Source organism: Panthera onca, chromosome F1 (assembly GCF_046562875.1).
Source record: "Panthera onca isolate mPanOnc1 chromosome F1, mPanOnc1 haplotype 2, whole genome shotgun sequence".
Taxonomy (NCBI): Eukaryota; Metazoa; Chordata; class Mammalia; order Carnivora; family Felidae; genus Panthera; species Panthera onca.
The window spans coordinates 16,331,821-16,350,830 of NC_138355.1; the positions used below are offsets into that span (position 1 = coordinate 16,331,821).

Consider the following 19,010-nt stretch of genomic DNA (forward strand, 5'->3'; position numbering starts at 1 on the left):
TATGAAGGGAGGTTGATGGGAGCTGGGTCTGTTGTCCAGAATAGCTACCGTGACTTTTCTGTGTGGCTTGGGCTTTCTCACAGTCCTAGGAGTGAGCCTTCTAAGAGAATGGAAGGAAGCCATATCACTTTTATGACCAAAATGTCACTTGTACAGTAGCCACAAGCAACCGGGATGCTTAAGGAAGGAGCTTAGAACCCATCATTCAATAGGAGTGTCACAGTAAGATTGTAAGAAGAACATGGGGGGTTGGGGATAATGCACCCATTCTGGGACAGCACAACCTACCACAGTTCCATAGTCTGTAGCCTTGCAGAGTTAAGAAAGCCAACTGCTACCCTACTTCAAACAGAAGGCGTTATAAGTACAGGCTTAGGAGAGAAAATCAGTGCTACTTTCATAAAAGAGCAGAAAGCTTCTGGTGTGATCGAATTTGCCATTTTCTCAAATTTCCTCACAGCAGGAGCCATCTGAAAAGGTAGCACAGAAGCCAGTGGGGAAAAGGTCAGAATTGTCACATGTAAAAAGCATGTCTTCACAAGATCTTTGGCTGTTGTTTCTGATGTGTGGAAATGACTGGAAGCAAACAGACAGCAGGCTTGCAAAATCTAGAGAGAATAAAGTGGTCAAAGGTGCCTTAAACCTGGCCTGTAAAAGCTTTTAGGTGCTAGAATAATCTCAGTGCACTCAAACTGCCACCAAAATAAATGGGTTTCAAAAGCTGGGCAAACTCCTAGAAGTGCATCCATTATAATCCTCACCTCGGAGAGGAAAGATCGAGGTCCACAGAGGACAATGCACAAGGAAGATTCTCCCAGAAAGCAGACTCGGGAGTTGCCAGCTTGTGTAACCAATGAGCTTCCCCTGTGCTAAGGCCCAGAGTCCTCACCACGTCTGCCAGGCAGAATTTGATGATAGCTATGGACCGGTGACCACCACATGTTTCCCATCGTCCCCTTTCCTGAATGGTAGTTTTTGTTTATTGCGTTTACCTGTTCCTTCTCCACTGCTGCATATTGAGTGGTTAGAGGCAGATGACATCTTTCTCCCTGCCTGGAATGTGGTCACTCTATTGGGAAGAAAAGAGCCACCAAGTGTGACTGCCATGAGAAGCAGAAAGAGAACAGGAGTTTGAACCCTGGGGGGTTATTAAAGCCATGCATATACGCTGCATTCTCAACTCCTGAACTTCTTATTAGGTAAGGAAAAGTTACATTCCTTTTTTAGCTATTGTTTTTAATCTCTGTTACTCGTAGTCTAATGTAATTAATGCAATCCTGACTGGCTCAGTATTGTGTTCTTGTAGTCAAGTCCTGTACTATTAAAATACCATATTTTATTGACTCAACCCTAAGACTCACCCTGATTTTATGTACCAAAAAGAAAAGAATAGAAGAAAAATATTCTGTCCATCAGAAATATAAGATGATATTGATTGTAAGACACATACCTATTGCAATGGTGTTAAATACGACTCAGTTAAATACATTGTGTAGAGTTAGAGCTTGATCTATTTGCTTAAAAATAAAATAGTCCTGCATTTGGCATAAGCACAGGACATTTTGGAAACACAAAAAGTCATTAATGATGATTACCTTTGGGAAGTAGAAAGATATAGGGTAGGAAAGTTAATTTTTGCATTTTCCTTTCTATAGTTCTGAGATGTAGTATTTTTAGGAGTCATCTAAGCCACCACTAAGAGGGTGAATATTTAATTTCATCCACCACTGTTACCCCAAGTCCTAGTCCTATTGTTTCATAGACACTCAATGGAAACCAATTTGACAATAAATTTCATATCTAAAAAAAATAGACACTCAAATGTATGTTGATCAGGTGAATGATTTTTTAAATAAGTCAGTGTCATTGAAAAAGTAAATGAAGAAATTGCTATAGCATGAGTGTTAGTGTTCCCCCCAAATTCATATATTAAATCCTAGCCCCCAATGTGATGGTGTTAGGAGGTGGAGTCTTTGGAGGTGATGAGGTCATGAGTGTGGACCCCTTCTAGAAGAGATCCCACAGCGCTCCCTAGTCCCTGCTGCCATGTGAAGATACAGTAAGAAGTCTGCAAGCTGACCAGGTGCCAGCACCCTGAAACTGGACTTCCAACCTCCAGAACGGTGAGAAATAAATGTCTGTTGTTCATAAGCCACCAACCGTGCGGTACTTTGTTATGGCGGCCTGAACAGACCAAGACAGAAATTGTCTGCTTTCTCCTCATTAGTCTACAAGTTCCTCTGCGATTAGGGCTGTGCCATATTTCTCATTGAATCCCTAGTGCTTTGTGCAATGCCTGGTCCATATTAGGAACAGGGTAAATATTTGGGGAATTAAAAAAATGTTTTGCAGAGACATTTAAGCTCATTCTGTGGAGGGTGCCATTGCGACGTGGGGCAGAGCCGTGATTTAATCAGACTCTCAGGAAAAGCATTCTTTTGGTGGCAACTGTTGGAGATGGAAGAAGCAAGGGTAGAGTCAGGAAAGTGAGTCACGCCGACAGATGAGGTCGCGTGAGGGCTTCTGTCCAGGCTGACACGGGGAACAAGAGATGGAACTTTACATTTTCCTTTCACTTTGAATATTTCAAAACTCAGCATCACACTTATCACAAAAGGCAGTATCCCTCTCTATTCCTCCCAACCCAGTGAGTTGGGTAGACGCAAAAAGTACAACCTCAAAACATTAAGCCAGCTTCCTTCAGCCACCCCATGCTCAGTCACAGAGCCGGGCTAGAACTCATAAGTTTGCTTCTAATGCTCTGGTTTCACTAGACTCTGCTGATTCCTTTTCTAGGAAACCTTCTCTCTGGCCCTCTTCCCCCACCACCTCACCACGACATAGAGAAAAAGTCGAGAACTACGAATCTACAGTTTGGAAGGAGAATGCTAAAAAATATTCTTTTTTGGAGATCCTTCATCAAGAAACACGGGAACCACAATTCTATAATCATATATTAATTGGAACTGGACCGCTACTTAGAAGTATGTTTTCGAGGCCAGAAGCACTAAGCTAGCCCACAGTGTCGGAGACTTTAATCCCTGGTATTTTGATGTCCTATTTCTTTACAGCTTGATTTCAGTTAATGCCTTTCTCTCTTTTATTTTCCCTTTCACCACCTACAGATATGGAATATGTCCCAGCATAGTTTCCTTCACCAACTGTCAAGCTATAGAGGAAGGTATTCCATTAAGGGGTTATAACTATAGTCAAGAGTAGCAAAAAACAGGAAGAATAGGAAAGTGGAGAACAGCCCCAAGTAATAGGGGTTACCTGGACCAACAGTGGTTAATGACCATGATGTTCATTGCAATAAATAAGCTAGGAAAGGCTGTTTCACAGTGTTCTTTTTTTGTTTGTTTGTTTTTAATGTCTATGTATTTATTTTGAGGGAGAGAGAGGGAGAGCAAGAGAGAGAGAGCAAACAAGGCAGTGAAGGGGCAGAGAGAGGGGGAAAGAGAGAGAATCCCAAGCAGCTCTGCACTGTCAGCACAGAGTCCCATGCAGGACTCAATCCCACGAACTGTGAGATCATGACCTGAGCCAAAATCAAGAATTGGATGCTTAACTGACTGAGCCACTCAGGTGCTCCCACTGTGTTCTTTAAGATACAGAGGGGTGCCTGGGTGGCTCAGTTGGTTGAGCCTTTGACTCTTGATTTTGACTCAGGTCATGATCCCAGTGTCATGGGATTGAGCCTAGCATCGGGCTCCAAGCTGAGTGTGGAGCCTGCTTAAGTCTCTCTCTCCCTCTCCCTCTGCCCCTCTCCCCCTTTGCTCAAGCTCTCTCTCTCTCTCTCTCAAAAAAAAAAGATATAGAGACCATAATTCCAAAAGGCCTAATATACATGCAATATTAGTAATACATGCAAAATTAGTAATTGCAAAAGCCATTGAATAATATATTGAAGTTTGAGAGTATTTTAGGTCATTCCTTACTCATAAAGTGTCTATCACTTTACAGATGTGTTTAGTGACAAAAAAAATTCATAAGCTAATCCCAGCAATGAAATATTCTCTACTTCAGAAAAGTTTAAAATAAGCACAATCATGCATTCAGAGGATATTACAGGTATTTCAAACTCTTAAGGCTTTACTAAATGAAACAGTTATAAAAAGTACTATTCTCTTGAAGCATAGACATTGACTTCTAAACTTTCTTTGCGATTTTTTAATTTGTTAAGCCAGAATCACAAAATAACAGACATCTGCTTGGTTCTGTCATTTCCATGGGTTTCCCATACCTGTTCCCTGAAGTATGCTTTTGTGTCTAAACAGGTCATAGTAAACTTGTACAGGGCTCTTCCGTTAAAAAAAAAAAAGAAACAACAAGTTCCAAATGGAGTCATTGGCTCCCCAGGACAGCAAACCAAGAACTACAGTTTCAAGAATATTTCAGGAATGTGGTCCTTTAACAGTCAATCTCGAAATTTCCTGATCAGTGCTAGAAGCAATCTGCATGGTAAACAAACAAACAAACAAACAAAAAACACAACCAACTCTGTCAAATGAAATAATCACCTTGAAATCACCACAGTGAACTATTGTCAGAATGGCTAGTCTTAAAAAGACAAGAAATAACAAGTGTTGGGGAAGATGTGGGGAGAAGAATCCGTCACACCCTGCTAGTGGGAACGTAAACTGATGCAGTCCCTGTCGAAAACAGTATGGAGGTTCCTCATAAAAGTTACAAATAAAGCCACCATACGATCCAGTAATTCCACTTCTGGATATTTACCTGAAGAAAACAAAAACTCTAATTCGAAGAGATATATGCACCCCTATGTTTATTGCAGCATCATTTGCAATAGCCAAGATATGGAAGCAGCCCCAATGTCCATCAAGAGACGAATTGGTAAAGATGTGTATAATGGAATATTACCAAATCACACACACAAAAATGAGATCTTGCCATCTGTGACAACATAGATGGACCTAGAGGGTACTGTGCTGGGTGAGATAAGTCAGAGAAAGACAAATACCACAGGACTCCGCTTATATGTGGAACCTAGAAGACAAATGAATAAACAAACAAACAAAAAGCAGAACCTGACCCACAAATACTGAGAACAAACTGATGGTTGCGGGAAGCGAGAGGGAGGGGATAAAGGGGAGAGGAAGGCACATTCTCCCAGACATGGAATGAATACATCACGGGGATTAAAGGCACAGCAGAGGGAATATGGTCAATAGTATTCTAGCAGGTTGTTCGGTGGCAGGTGGTAACTACACCTGTGACGTGCATAGCAGATCGCATAGACTTGTTGAAAAACTATGTCGTATACCTGAAACTAATGTAGCATTCTGTGTCAAATGTGTCCCACTTAAACAAACAAACAAACAATCAAGCAAACCCTGCCTTTCCCTTCCCTGCCAAAAGAAGATGCAGCAAATCTTTCTTTCTTTTGCTAATCAGCTTCCTTGCTCCAACCTCTTTCCTGTAAAAACCTTTCATCTTGTACAATTCCTCGCAGCACCTCTCTACTTGCTGGACGGCAAGCTTCCTAATTCATGAATTGCTCAAGGAAGCCAATTAGATCTTCAAAATTGCTGGTTGAATTTTGTTTTATTTTTAACACCCGCTAAGAGCCAAGCACTTTATATGTGTTATTTCATCTTTATATCGGGCTTCTGAAGGTAAGGAATTTTTTATTCCTTTTTTTTTTTAACGTTTATTTATTTTTGAGACAGAGATAGACAGAGCATGAAGGGGGGTGGGGGGGGGGTCAGAGAGAGAGGGAGACACAGAATCCGAAACAGGCTCCAGGCTCCGAGCCGTCAGCACAGAGCCCGACACGGGGCTCGAACTCACGGACCGTGAGATCGTGACCTGAGCCGAAGTCGGACACTTAACCAACTGAGCCACCCAGGCGCCCCTATTCCTTTTTTATAGATAAAGAAACCAAGGCACACAGACAGTAGTTTGCCCAAGGATACATAACCAGTAAGCAAAGTTCAAATATTCAAACCCAAACTTTCTGACTCTCACCTACCCAACTTTTGACTGTTAAGCTCTGCTATTTCCAATCGTTTTAGGCTCATGACATGAGGGCATCACACTTTGGTTACAGTATCTTACATTCATCTAAAGATCCTAATTATTATAAACCTTAATGTGGTGCCTAAATGGTGTCTCTCAACTCGATGGGGACCTCCAAATGTGGGGCAACCATCAAGTGGATGCCAGTGGCACGGGAGGTGAAAGAATTCACCCGAGGCAGAACAAAGGAGATAGAAGTTTATGGAATACACCACAGGGGGGCGTCGCAGGACAGCAGAGGAGAGGCAGTCTGCCAGGAGGCAGAGGGTGGGGGCCGCTTTTCAAGGAGGGAAAGTGAGGAGGTATGGTGACTACAGAATTTCCCTTTTTGGGTAAGCGTGCCTAGCTGCAAGTCGCCCGCTGGTCAGCTAGAGCCTACGGATATTTCAGGGTGAGTTGCCCGAAGGGCCTGTCTGTATTCAGCCAGGTGGTCACCAGGCCCTTTCTGTATCCCATCGCTCGAGCCTGTTTGCCTAAAAGCGGCCTCCACACTTTACTCATCTGTCACCTTCACAACACAGTTATTTGTTGTAGCAAGGATCTACAGTAAAACCTTGGTTCGCGAGCATAATTCGCTCCGGAAACATGCTTGTAACCCAGAGTACTTGTCTATCAAAGCGAATTTCAAGAATTATTGGCTCAGTTGCGGTCATGTGACTTTTGGCATGACGCACTACTCATATGGCAAGATATCGCTCATTTATCAAGTCAGAATTTATTAGAAGCGTTTGCTCATCTTGGGGAACACTCGCTGACAAGTTACTTGCAATGCAAGGTTTTACTGTATTGCTACTTAAAATTTTAAAAATTACCTTTCTTATGACCTGGTCGCAGACTAAGGTACCTTTAGGTATATGGAGCAGAAGTGAGCCCAGTGAGCCAGAAGGACACCCAGCTTCTTTTCCAAAGCCAAGCCTGGGTACACACACTCCCTACAATTCTTTCATCTGCACTTAGTAGTAAGTTCATGAAGTTTACGATCTACTAGAGAGGCGATATTAGACATATAAATGTACAAATTAGCATACGATTATAAAATGTATGCTGTAAAAGGAAATATAACAGGCGCTGAGATCATGTCCTAAAAGGACCCAATATAAAATGGGGATTTGAGAGGTTTCTTTATGCACAGACGGATTCTATAGGAATGTAGTATCTGGAAGAGTTGGGGATCATCCAGGCAGAGGGGACATCACGTATGAAGGCACAGAGGCAGCATCAGTTGTCATTAAAATAGGGGAGTCACTTAGGAAACAATGGATTTCACTGGACATTGTTTTATATTAACACTGAAACCCTGGTTAACTATCCCACAGAGAAAGCTCCCCGGTGACTCAGAGGCTGGGAGTTGGCCTGGGAGTGGGGGGCAGAAGGGTGCAGCCAGGAAGCTTGGAGGGCCATGGGGGGGAGGTGAGATGTGCGGAGGCCTGGGGCCAACTTCATTCTGCTTGCCTATTTGTGTGTTCAGCTGGGCTCTGGGCTGGATCTCTGGAGGGAGATGGGCTTGTGGTCCGGGGAGGCATGAAGTTCTGCCTTAGACGAAAGGGTGCTAGCCGTGTGACTCTTTTCTACCCCTGTGATGTGCCGAAGCGATGGAGACTGGGCTGTGTTACAGATAGATCATTTTGGGGTTGTTGTTAGAACAGACAAACGAAAACACAGAGAAAACAGAGTCCAAGTTAACGTAGTTTATTTCTGCATTGTGAACGCTGAGAAATGTGTCATGCAAACAAAAAGTACCGATCAATTGCAGGTTAACGGCTCTTGAGGTAAAATAAGGCACTGGAGGAGCAAGTTTCTGTGACTCAGTAACAAAAGTGAACAGAGCCAACGAGGATTTCTTGTTTAATTCTCTTCCAACTCTACAGACGTAATTCTGCTTTCACCTTCATGACACCTTCATGTGGTTTTAGCAGGGGATAAACCTCCTCTTCTAAGAATCTCTGCACCTGTTGGGATGCACGACCCGTAAAAGAAGGATCCAGTAGATGGTCCGACTGGGAGTGAATGGGACTGAAAGAGGCATCATCCTGCCTTCGCTCTATGAGGTCATTGTCACCCGCTTCCTTCCTGCTTGACCGCAGCAGCTGCCTGTTAGGAAAGCACTCTTATTATCTCGTGGCAATCCTGGAAGCTAGCCCCAGCTTTCACCATGGCTGTGATGACGTTCTCCGTGGCCATGAAAGGCAGCTCTTGCTGAACGCACTGCTCAATTACTTCGGGGTATACCGCCAATCCTTCAGAAATGTTCTGCAGCGTATTCAGTGTAACATCCGCAGCGAGAAGTGCCTCAGCCAAACAGATACGTAGATCGACACTGTCATCCGCTGTGCCCTCAAACCAATGCACAGATGCTGCAGCACCGCTCTGAGCACACAGGGTTCCGCTTGTGTGGCATTGCACTTGGGTCAGTCTGCTGTCTCTCAGAGGGTTCCTTCATCTCCCTGAGGTGTGCCGGGAGTCATATGTCCCTACAAATCTTATGCGTGAATGCCCCCAACCTAGCCAGCACCTGAATAGCCGCTTTTCGTATGTAGGTCTGATGTGGTTTGAAGTGTTGAGGTTCGGAGCCGACAGCCAAGAAGGAATTCTGGAGGCATCTTTGTTGCAGAAAAAAGTGGTTTTATTAAAGGACGGGGACGGGACCCATGGGCAGAAAGAGCTGCATTGTGAGTGTAAGGAGTGACTGATTATATACGAATTTTCTATCCTATGGAGGGGAGGATGACATCAGGGTCCCAAGAAGTTGAATCTACAGGTTTCTGGAAGTTTGCTATGGATAAAATTGCTTTTTACCTTAGGGGCGCCTAGGTGGCTCAGTCATTAAGCGTCTGACTTCAGCTCAGGTCATGATCTCACTGTTTGTGAGTTCGAGCCCTGCATCGGGCTCCGTGCTGACAGCTCGGAGCCTGGAGCCTGCTTCGGATTCTGTGTCTCCCTCTCTCTCAGCCCCTCCCCTGCTTGCTCGCTCTCTCTCTCTTAAAAATAAATGAACATTAAAAAAGTCTTTTTGATTGCCTTTTACCTTGTAATCATTAAGATAGTTATAAACTGATGGAGACTCTGTCCTGCATGACTGGGATCTCTATCAGTGAACCATTAGTTTTTTCCCTTTCCTTGGTTCTTGGGCAGCCAGGAGTGCCCGAGGGATGTCACACTCATCCCACCTGACCTGGGAGGTTCCTCCCCTCCCCCAGGTGGTTGTTAGCTTGTGCTTTGACCTCAGCTTGCCTCTGTTTCCCCACATCATTCGCCACCCTGAACAATTTTAACCTCTAAATCTTTAAGGTTGCTGAGAGTGGAAGGTCTTGTCTTCTGTAACTTCTTCCTGCTGAATAGGGGCGTGGGGATGTCCCTAACTATGGGTCAACACTGTCAGTGGGGGGCTTTTGTAAGTAGGAGTTATGAAAGGAGAAGCAGCGAGTCCAAGGGGGGCCACATGTGTGGAGTGGAAAGGATCACCTGCAGCTTGAAGTTATGGCGGGGAAGGAGTCTTGGCACCAAGTGGTGAGTTATTAAGAAAGCAACACACTACGATGAGTGTGGCTATAAGAATGAGAAGTCCAGGGGCGCCCGGGTGGCTCAGTTGGTTGAGCGTCCGACCTCGGCTCAGGTCATGATCTCACAGTTCGTGGGTTCGAGCCCCACATCGGGCTCTGTGCTGACCTCTTGCTCGGAGCCTGGAGCCTGCTTCTGATCCTGTGTCTCCTTCTCTCTCTCCCCCTCCCCCGCTCACACTTTGTCTCACTCTGTTTCTCAAAAATAAATAAATGTGAAAAAAAAAAAAAAGAATGAGAAGTCCAATGAAAAGATCCCTAATTGTTGACCATAGCCCTCCCCAGGCCAGAAACGTAACCAATCATTGAAAGAGAGAGAAGGATTTTGGGGTGGCTTAGTCAGTTAAGCGTCTGACTCTCGATGTCAGCTCAGGTCATGATCTCACGGTTCGTGAGTTCAAGCCCCACATGGGGCTCTGCCCTCGCACCACTGACAGTGTGAAGCCTGTGTGGGATTCTCTCTCTCCCTCTCTCTCTGCCCCTACCCCACTTAAAAAATAAATTTTTTAAAAAACGAGAGAGAAGGACTTTGTAGAGCCCCAATTTGGATATTCACATTTTTTAGTAACCCTGTGACATTTCTGTGACAACCTGGGTTGTGGACACAGAATTCTGTTTTAATAATGGCCTATGTGCCACCTTGTGCTGTGATTAGAGCATCTGAAGCCACTCTATTTTGTAGAACTGCTTTGCTCATCTGTGCAACTTCAGTATTAAGTAAGGAGATACTGTTCTGTGAATCACTGAGTGCCTTTATGGTGTATTTACTAAGGACTTCCATGTGCCAAATTATACTTTCTAACCTTACAGATGGAGAAAAATGGATGCCAAATGATCATACCATTGAAAACCAGATCGTGTCCATCTTTGTTGTTTTTTTAAATTTTTTTTAATGTTTTTATTTATTTTTGAGAGAGAGAAACAGAGACAGAGGGCAAACGGGAGAGGGGCAGAGAGAGAGGGAGACACAGATCCTGAAGCAGGCTCCAGGCTCTGAGCTGTCAGCACAGAGCCCAACGCGGGCGGCGCTCGAACCCACAAACCACAAGATCGTGACCTGAGCTGAAGTCGGACACTTAACCAACCCGGGTGCCCCCACCTTTGTTTTAAATTGGGAAGATTAGTCAGGGTAGTGATGGTTTTGTTAATGTGCCCATGAATCCAGGCAAAACTTAGGGTGCAACAACCTATCCACTCCGGAGGAAGCCATGGCCATAGGTTAGTCCCACATAACCAGTGGGTTCTGTTTGGAGCTGGCCGTCTGATTCCAGGTCGCCTTATCCAATCAGTAGCAAACTTGTCAGTAGCCTGGAGCACAATGGTTTGGGAACTTGTTTCTAATGATAGCCATCCTAAACGCCCAGATGTTGGCTATTTTCCCAGGTATCATATGTATGATTTCTTTGTCCCCAGCATAAAAGTGCCTTTTGACTGAGCTGTCCAGTCGTGGGTGTGAGCCATAAATATACATCCCAAATTTGATATATGCCATTCTCAGCATAGTGATAAGTAGGGTTTCATAACTATGGCACTTGTTGGCAGGCAGCAATTTGTGGGTTTGTAAAATCAGTTAAGATTTTAATAGTTTGAGGGCATGAAAAAGTCTGGTTATGTCCTGGTAAATTCCATATCCTATCGATCATGGGCCAGGAAGAAACATCCTAATTAGTGATAGGTTTATCACAAGACATTGCATCATTATATATCATCACTGAAATATAAGAATAGAGAGAGAGCCAATCTGTGCCTTGTAAAGGGAACACCCACCAGGGTAACCCAGATGTACTTGACATGGGCAAAACTCCACATAGGCAACTAGCTCTTTGATTTTGTAGTTTAGCATCATGTTGTGCCTATTGGAGAAAGGAATTGTCAGCCAAGATAGGTGGACAGAACTCAAAGAGGAAATATACAACCTTCATCATCATTTGAAGAGGAGTTTGAGATCTTCTACAGGTTCACAGAGTCGGAGGTGCATTTGTTTGCTCATGGGTCTCCTGTGAAGGAGGTACAGGTTTTATTCTAGATATATGAGCCCGTGAAGTGTCCCTCTAATTTTACTGCAGGGGGAGTACATAATATGACCCGATATGGACCTTTCCACTTTAGATTTAAGTCTCCGGCTGTATTTGACTTCCAATTCTTTCAATCAACTATATCTCCAGGACTTACATGGGTGGACTTTCAGTTGTAGTTAAATCAGGTTTGGGGAGCATGTGATCAGTACACTCATTAAGTAATTTGTGAATTAAACTAGCCTCAAGTGAAAAATTTAACAAAGCATTACAATCTTCATCTAATAACAGATCCACCGGAAGAAATGGCTTTCCATAAAATAACTCAAAAGGGTTGAGTCCTAGAGGTTGTTTTGAAGCAGTTCTTGCTCTGAGAAGTCCTATTGGTAAAAGAGTAACCCAATTTTCCTGGGTCTCTAAGACTAAGTTTAGTAAGGTGTCATTTTAAATTCTTGTTTTTTACGTTTATTTATTTATTTTTGAGAGACAGAGAGAGACAGAGCCCAAGCGGGGAGATGGGCAGAGACAGAAGGAGACACAGAATCTGAAGCAGGCTCCAGGCTCCCAGCTGTCAGCACAGAGCCCGGTGTGGGGCTCGAACTCACAAACCGCGAGATCATGACTTGAGCTGAAGTCGGACGCTCAACCAACTGAGCCACCCAGGCGCCCCAGTAAGGTGTCATTTTAAAGTATGGTTAGCTTTTTCTACCTTCCCAGAGGATTGTGGACGCCAGACTGAACACAGAAAATACTTAGTTTTTAAAACTTGTGCTATTTGTTGAGTTGTTTCTGCAGTAAAAGAGGGACCATTGTCACTTTGAAGGGATCGTGGAAGGCCAAATGTGGGAATAATTTCTCACAACAAAACTTTGGTTACTTCTGTGGTTCTTTCGGTTTTTCGGTTTCACATGGAAAGGCCTCCATCCATCCTGTGAAGGTATCAATAAACACTAGTAGAAACTTACAGCCTTTGCAAGGAGGCATTTCTGTGAAATCAGGCTTCCAGTCCTCTCCTGGGTATGATCCAAATCTTTGGACTGGTTTAAAAGTGGGGGAGGGCGGACGGTGCCTTCTGGATTTACCTGCACACGAACAATACAGGATTGGCAGAACTGCTTTACTGAGGCTGTGAAGTTTACTCCATCAAATATATTTTTAATTAAATGTTTTAAAGCATTTTTGCCCAAATGAATAGCCTGGTGTTTATAAACCCTGTGTTACCTTCCATCGATTATTCTTGGGTATGAAGATTTTTCACTCTTGTCATTTTTTGAATATCCTTGTGCCTGGGCTATATGAATTTCTTGGCCTGAATAGACTGGAGCTATGGACTTTATTGGAGTTAAGACTGGTTTAAGATCAAATATTTGTTTATCCCATGCTGCCTGCTTGGCATGATGGTCTGCTGAATTGTTTCTTTTAGATTTTAGATCATGTCCTTTGGATATCCTTTGAGGTGAATTACAGGTACCTCCTTAGGTAGGTATACAGCCTCAAGAGGAGTAATAATTTCAGGCCCATATTTGATTGGGGAATTATGCCTTGAAAATAGTCCTCTTTCCTTCCAGACTTCTCCATGGGTATGCAGCATCAAAAAAACATATTTGAAGTCAGTATAAATATTAATTAGGCCTTTTTGCCAATCGAGGAGCATGGATAAGAGCTATCAATTCAGTCTTTTGAGCAGAAGTATTTATTGGAAGGGCTTTTGCCTCAATGGTCTTAATTAGACTAACTATAGCATATCCAGCTTTTCTCTCTCCCTCATCCATGAAGCTACTGCCATCAGTAAACTAATTATCATCTGCATTTTCAATAGAGGAATCTTTTAAATCTGATCTGCTAGAATAAGCAAGATTGATAATCTGAGCAGTCATGTTCCAACATAGAAGTACAATGGTCAGGCCCAGGCATAAGGGTAGCTGAGTTTAAAATTTGACAGGTTTTTTTGTTGTTTTCTTTAATTTTTTTTTATCGTTTATTTATTATTGAGAGGCACAAAGCATGAGCAGGGGAGGGGCCAAGAGATGGAGAGACACAGAATCTGAAACAGGCTCCATGCTCTGAGCTGTCAGCACAGAGCCCGACGCGGGGCTCAAACTCACAAACTATGAGATCATGACCTGAGCCGAAGTCAGACGCTCACCCAACTGAGCCACTCAGGTGCCCCATAATTTGACAGGTTTTAAGTATTATTTCATGTATCTAAAAGCATAGCCTGGAATTTAGTAAGTCGGCCTCCCATTATCTATTGGTGGCCTTTGGTTTCTAAGACACTCTGGACGGGATGTGGAGTTATCACAGTCAGCGACTGTCCCACACTAAGTTCTGAGGCTCCTTCTACCAGGAGGGCTGTTGTAGCCACTGCTCAGAGACAAGTTGGCCACCCTTGAGCTACATTATCAAGTGACTTTGAAAAATAGCCCACTGGTCTTGTTTCATTTCCTAATTTCTGGGTAAGAACCCCCAAAGCTTGTCCCTATTTTTCTGCTGCGTATAAAATGAAAGATTTTTCTAAATTTGGTAAAGCCAAAGCTGGGGCTGATGAAAGCCTAGCTTTTATTGTTTGAAAGGCCATCCACTGAGTGTTAGTCCAGAGTAAAGATTCCTCATCAGGGCCCTTAACTGAATCATGCAGTGGTTTGGCCAAGAGCCCAAATCCAGGAATCCATAGGTGGCAAAAACCTGCCATGACTAGGAAAGTACAGAGTTGTTTTTTCGTAGCTGGGGTTCCAAGATCTAATACAGCCTTTTTCTCTGTCCATAGACAGGGTCCTGGTGTTAGTTCATATTCCAAATATCATACTTTCTGTTTCAATATTTCTACCTTTTTAGGGGAGATTCAATACCCTCTGTCTGCCAAGAAATTAAATAAAAATATAGAATTGTTATCAGACATTTCTTCTGTGGGACTACAGATTAGAATATCAACCACATATTGTACTACAGTCCCTTGAGTCAGGGAGATATCATGGAGGTCTTTAGTAAGCACAGCCCCAAAGAAGTGAGGACTGTCTCTAAATCCCAGAGGCAAGACTGGCCAAGTTAATTGAGCAGCCCGTGGGCTTGAAGGTGAGGCCCATTTAAGGGCAAATAGTGGCTGCATTTCATCACTGAGAGGGAACCAAAAGAAGGCATCTCCTAAGTCCAGTACTGTAAGCCAGTTGGTGTCACCAGGGACCTGGGTGAGAATAGTATATGGGGGCGCCTGGGGGGTTCAGTCGGTTGACTGTTGATTTCGGCTCAGGTCATGATCTCACGCTTCATAAGATCGAGCCCCACATGGGGTTCTGCGCTAATGGTGCAGAGCCTGCTTGGGATTCTCTTTCTACCTTTCTCTCTGTCCCTTCCCACCCTGTCTCTGAAAATAAATCAATAAACATTAAAAAAAGAATAGTGTATGGACTCGGCACTATGGGATGAACAGGCACTATTGCTTCATTTATAGCTAAATCGTATACCGTTTGATAGTCTTCATTTGCCTTTTTTACTGGCAAAATTGGAGTGTTAGAAGGAGAGTGACAAGGCTTTGACCGTGTTTAAGACATTTGTCTATAAGTGGTTGTGACTTGGCCTTGGCCTCAAGTTTTAAAGGGTATTGTTTTCTATGCGGTACAGTGGTTGGGACCTTTAAAGTCACTTTAATTGGTTGGGCTCTCAGAGCCCATCCTGGAACATCATAATCCCAAACCTGTAGATTTACTTCCTTCCAGATATTAGAAGGGATATCAGGGTAAGGTTTTAACTCTCCAGGTGTTAAAGACAACGAGCTGTCTCATTTAGTAACTGCTTCCCAGTTTATTTGTTAAATCTCATCCCAGTGATGGAGTGGGACAAGATGCAAGGACTAAAAAAACATGAGCAGCCAGCTGACTTTTATATTTATAGGTTAAAGACATTGCTTGATGGCACATTTTAGTTTTCCCCTCTATGCCAACAACTTTATGGTTAGAAAGACAAGTAGGGCCAGTGTGCTGAAAAAGAACAGAATAAGTGGCTCCTGTATCAATAAGAAAATTGACAAACTTACCTCCCACATCCAGGGCAACCCGGGGCTCAGTCATCTAGATGTCAAAGGGAGCCGGACCAGCCTCAGGGCCCTGTCATGCCAGTTTCTCTGGTTTTAACTCTTGGGCAGGGTGGTGAGTGCTTGACCTTCTCTCTCTGGACACAAGGACAGTCTCTCATCCAATGTCTTTGTTTTTACAAGCAGGGCATGACCCAGGGGGAGAGCCCTTGTTGGGACAATCTCTGCTCCAATATCCTATCTGCCCATGTCTGAAACATGGGATCTTATCTGACCTGTCATCTGGAGTCAGCCCTTAGCAAGGACTTCTGGCTAGTCTGGTGTTGTGGGAAGCTCGAGATAGCAGCAGCCAATATTTGAGCCGATTATCACACCCTGTAACTTAGCCCTCTGGTCCTTTTCTGGTATTAATGCCATGTCACTATTATTGAAAACTCCGAAAGCCACCTCCAAGAGGTGCTGAGTGGGAATTTGAGGGTCTAAAGTCATTTTTGTTAACTTCCAGCGGATGTAAAGTGCCCACTGATTTATAAAATGCATGCTTAAAATAGTCATTCCTTCAGGTATAGTTGGGTCCAGATTGGTATATTTAGGATTAGCGTTCTATTAAGCAACGCTGAAATAGAGCAGGATTTTAATCAACTCTTTGGGTGACTTCCTGATTTTTGTTAAAATTTACAGGTTTAGTAAATCCTTTTTTCATTCCTTCTGTCAAATCATACCATCTCGTCTTTTCCCTTTCCTGACTATCCTGATAGTTCCAATGTGGTTCAGTATTTGAGACAGCAGCTCTCTCCACAGATAATGTTCCCTGTCTCTTGTTGCCTGTTCATCAGCGAACTCTTGATCTCCTGCCCAGATGCAGTTCTTTTCCTCAAGGATTCAACAAAGGGTTAATATGATATCTACATATCCAGGTCATATCCTACATGATAGATATTTGTTGAAAGTCCTCAATAAACGGAGAGTATTTTCAGAATATCATCCTCATTGTTGTCTTATCTGAGCCAGGTCTGCCATGGAGACATGGACTGTCATTGTGCCCATTTCTCCATTGGCAACTTCCCGAAAAGGGCGGATTCCAAATTTAGGTGGAGCTCCTGGAAGACAGGGAGTCCCACTCCAACTAAGTTCCAGCTGGGCTGGGAACAGAGAGGTCTTGGGTTTATAAGGAGAAGGCATAGCAACAGAGCCAGTATCTTCTTTGTCTGGACTGACTGGTGATTCCTCCACTAAGCCCAGCTTTATTAGGAGGAATGGGCCTATATAGACATCATCATCCAATTTGTCCAGAGGGACTTTATTAACCTGGTTGGTGACTAGAAAAATTCTTCAAGAGGACCTCAGGTCTGGATCCTTATTTAGGGACATGAAGGCCTGAGCATAGGGTACCACAGTCCATTTGCCCTGCTTCTTGCAGAAGACATCTGATAGATCGTATTGAAGTTTAATGTCCTGTTAATGGGCCATTTTTCCTCTTCTCCTAAGGAGTACTGAGACCAGGAAATGTTACAGAAGAAAATCAGTTTTTCTTTTTTCCTTAGATCTTGCAATCCAAATTGATTCCAGTGGTTTAAAAGGCATCCCAAGGAAGAATCCTTGGGGGCTGAAGAAGAAGCTCCTATGCTCCTAGAAAAGTAGAGAAGGTCCATGACCAAGAAAATCCCCCCTGCCTCCCAGGTAGCATCCCACGAAGGATATGTAAGAGGTTTCTGGTGTCAAAGTGACCTGAAATCAAATGAAATTGCTATGATCACCTCCTGCCATTAAAGGCCCTGGAGGAGGGAGGCTAACATCCCCTCACTTCCCCATTGCATTCTAGACCGCGAAATGGGTGCCAAAATATGGACCAAGATACCATACCATGCCTTGAAGGCCATGCCATAAAAGACCATGCCTTAGTTTACCTTGAAGAACCCGCTGTTTTTAACCTTATGGAAAACACTAGAAAAGTTTTACAAGGGGAAATTACCCAATTTTGTAGTTTAAGTAGTTAGTAGAGGACACTGACAGAGAACAGTAAAGATTGAAATCCATCATGGTCTAGGGGCACCTGGGTGGCTCAGTCAGTTAAGAAATCCATCATGGTCTAAATGACATTCCAGCACATGTAGTCTTTACAGCCAACTTCCCTAGGAAAGGGTCCCCAGTTGGGCTTTAATTCAATCAAGTACTGGTTTCCACCAGCTCTGAGTGGAGGTCTCTAGGCCAGAAACAGTTAGACCAGAGATATAAAGGGGATCACATTAGACCAATGAGGAGGAAACCTCACACAAGAGTCTTAAGATCAGTAGCCATGCTAGTCACTTAGTTGACGGTCCCGTGTCTAAATAGACAACTTTGGATAAGGACAGGAATAAAGAGAGGGCATCAAGTTTGTGGCTCTTACTACCATTCGGGCCAAGGTACTAGCTTCCAGCCAAAAACCGGGCTACTTTTTAGAGTGGCCACAGGCTGGAGGATTGCAGCCTGAGCAATCAACATGAAAGTGTTCAAATAAGACCATACTCATTGACAAGCCCATGAAATGAAAGTAAAGGGAGAGAAGAGGAAGTACTCACCACATGTGAGTACACCAAGGCTCAGAGTCCAGATGAAAAGACTCAGAGCCACATGTTGGACACCAAAACTATGTAATTTATAGTGTTGGGGTTCGGAGCCCACAGCCAGGAAAGAATTCTTGAGACATCTTTGGTACAAAACAGGTGGCTTCATAAAAGCCTGAGGACAGGACCCATGGGCAGAAAGAGCTGCATTATAAGTGTAAGAAGAAACTGATTATATTTAGAATTTTCTATCCTATGGGGCGCAGGGTGAGATCAAGGTCCCAGGAAATTGAATCTATAGGTTTCTGGAAGTTTGGCTGTTGATAAAATTGCTTTTTTCCTTGTAAACCATTAAGACATTTGCAAACCCATGGAGACTCGTGTTCTGCATGACTGTGACCTCTATCAGTTAACCATTGGTTTTTCCCTTTCCTTTGCTCCTGGGCAGCCAGGAGTGCCTGAGGGATGTCACACATATCCCACCTGGGACAACTGTTAGCTTGTGCTTTGCCCTCGACTTGCCTTTGTTGCCCACATCAGGTCGGCGGTATGGTGATGAAAACCCTCTTAAATCCTTCCTTTTCCGACACCATCTTGTCAAGCTGCTGTATCCTCTGGTCACCTCCCTCGAAGAGCTGCAGGAAGCTAGCCTGAACACGGGTGGTGCCCTTCATGCCCCAGAGGCACGGGTCATCTCAGGCACACTTCAGGTTCTGGAGATCCAGGCAAAGATCCCGAATCCAGGGTTAATGGAACATAGCTGGGGGGTGGGGGGTTGCACAGGATGATACTGGAATTATCGACAGGGGTGCAGGCTGCACCAAGA

The 19,010-nt window shown here is 43.8% G+C and overlaps 1 long non-coding RNA gene and 1 pseudogene across 1 annotated transcript; one reads left to right on the forward strand and one right to left on the reverse strand.

Annotated features, from left to right (window-relative positions):
* The first annotated feature begins 714 nt into the window (after positions 1–714).
* LOC132686948 (uncharacterized) lies at positions 715–3,524 on the forward strand. Its single transcript, XR_009613903.2, has 3 exons — positions 715–1,199; positions 1,962–2,123; positions 2,797–3,524. It is a non-coding gene; the product is annotated as an uncharacterized LOC132686948 (long non-coding RNA).
* A 4,260-nt stretch (positions 3,525–7,784) lies between these two features.
* On the reverse strand, positions 7,785–18,927 carry LOC132686926 (adenylosuccinate lyase pseudogene; annotated as a pseudogene).
* Positions 18,928–19,010: the final 83 nt, after the last annotated feature.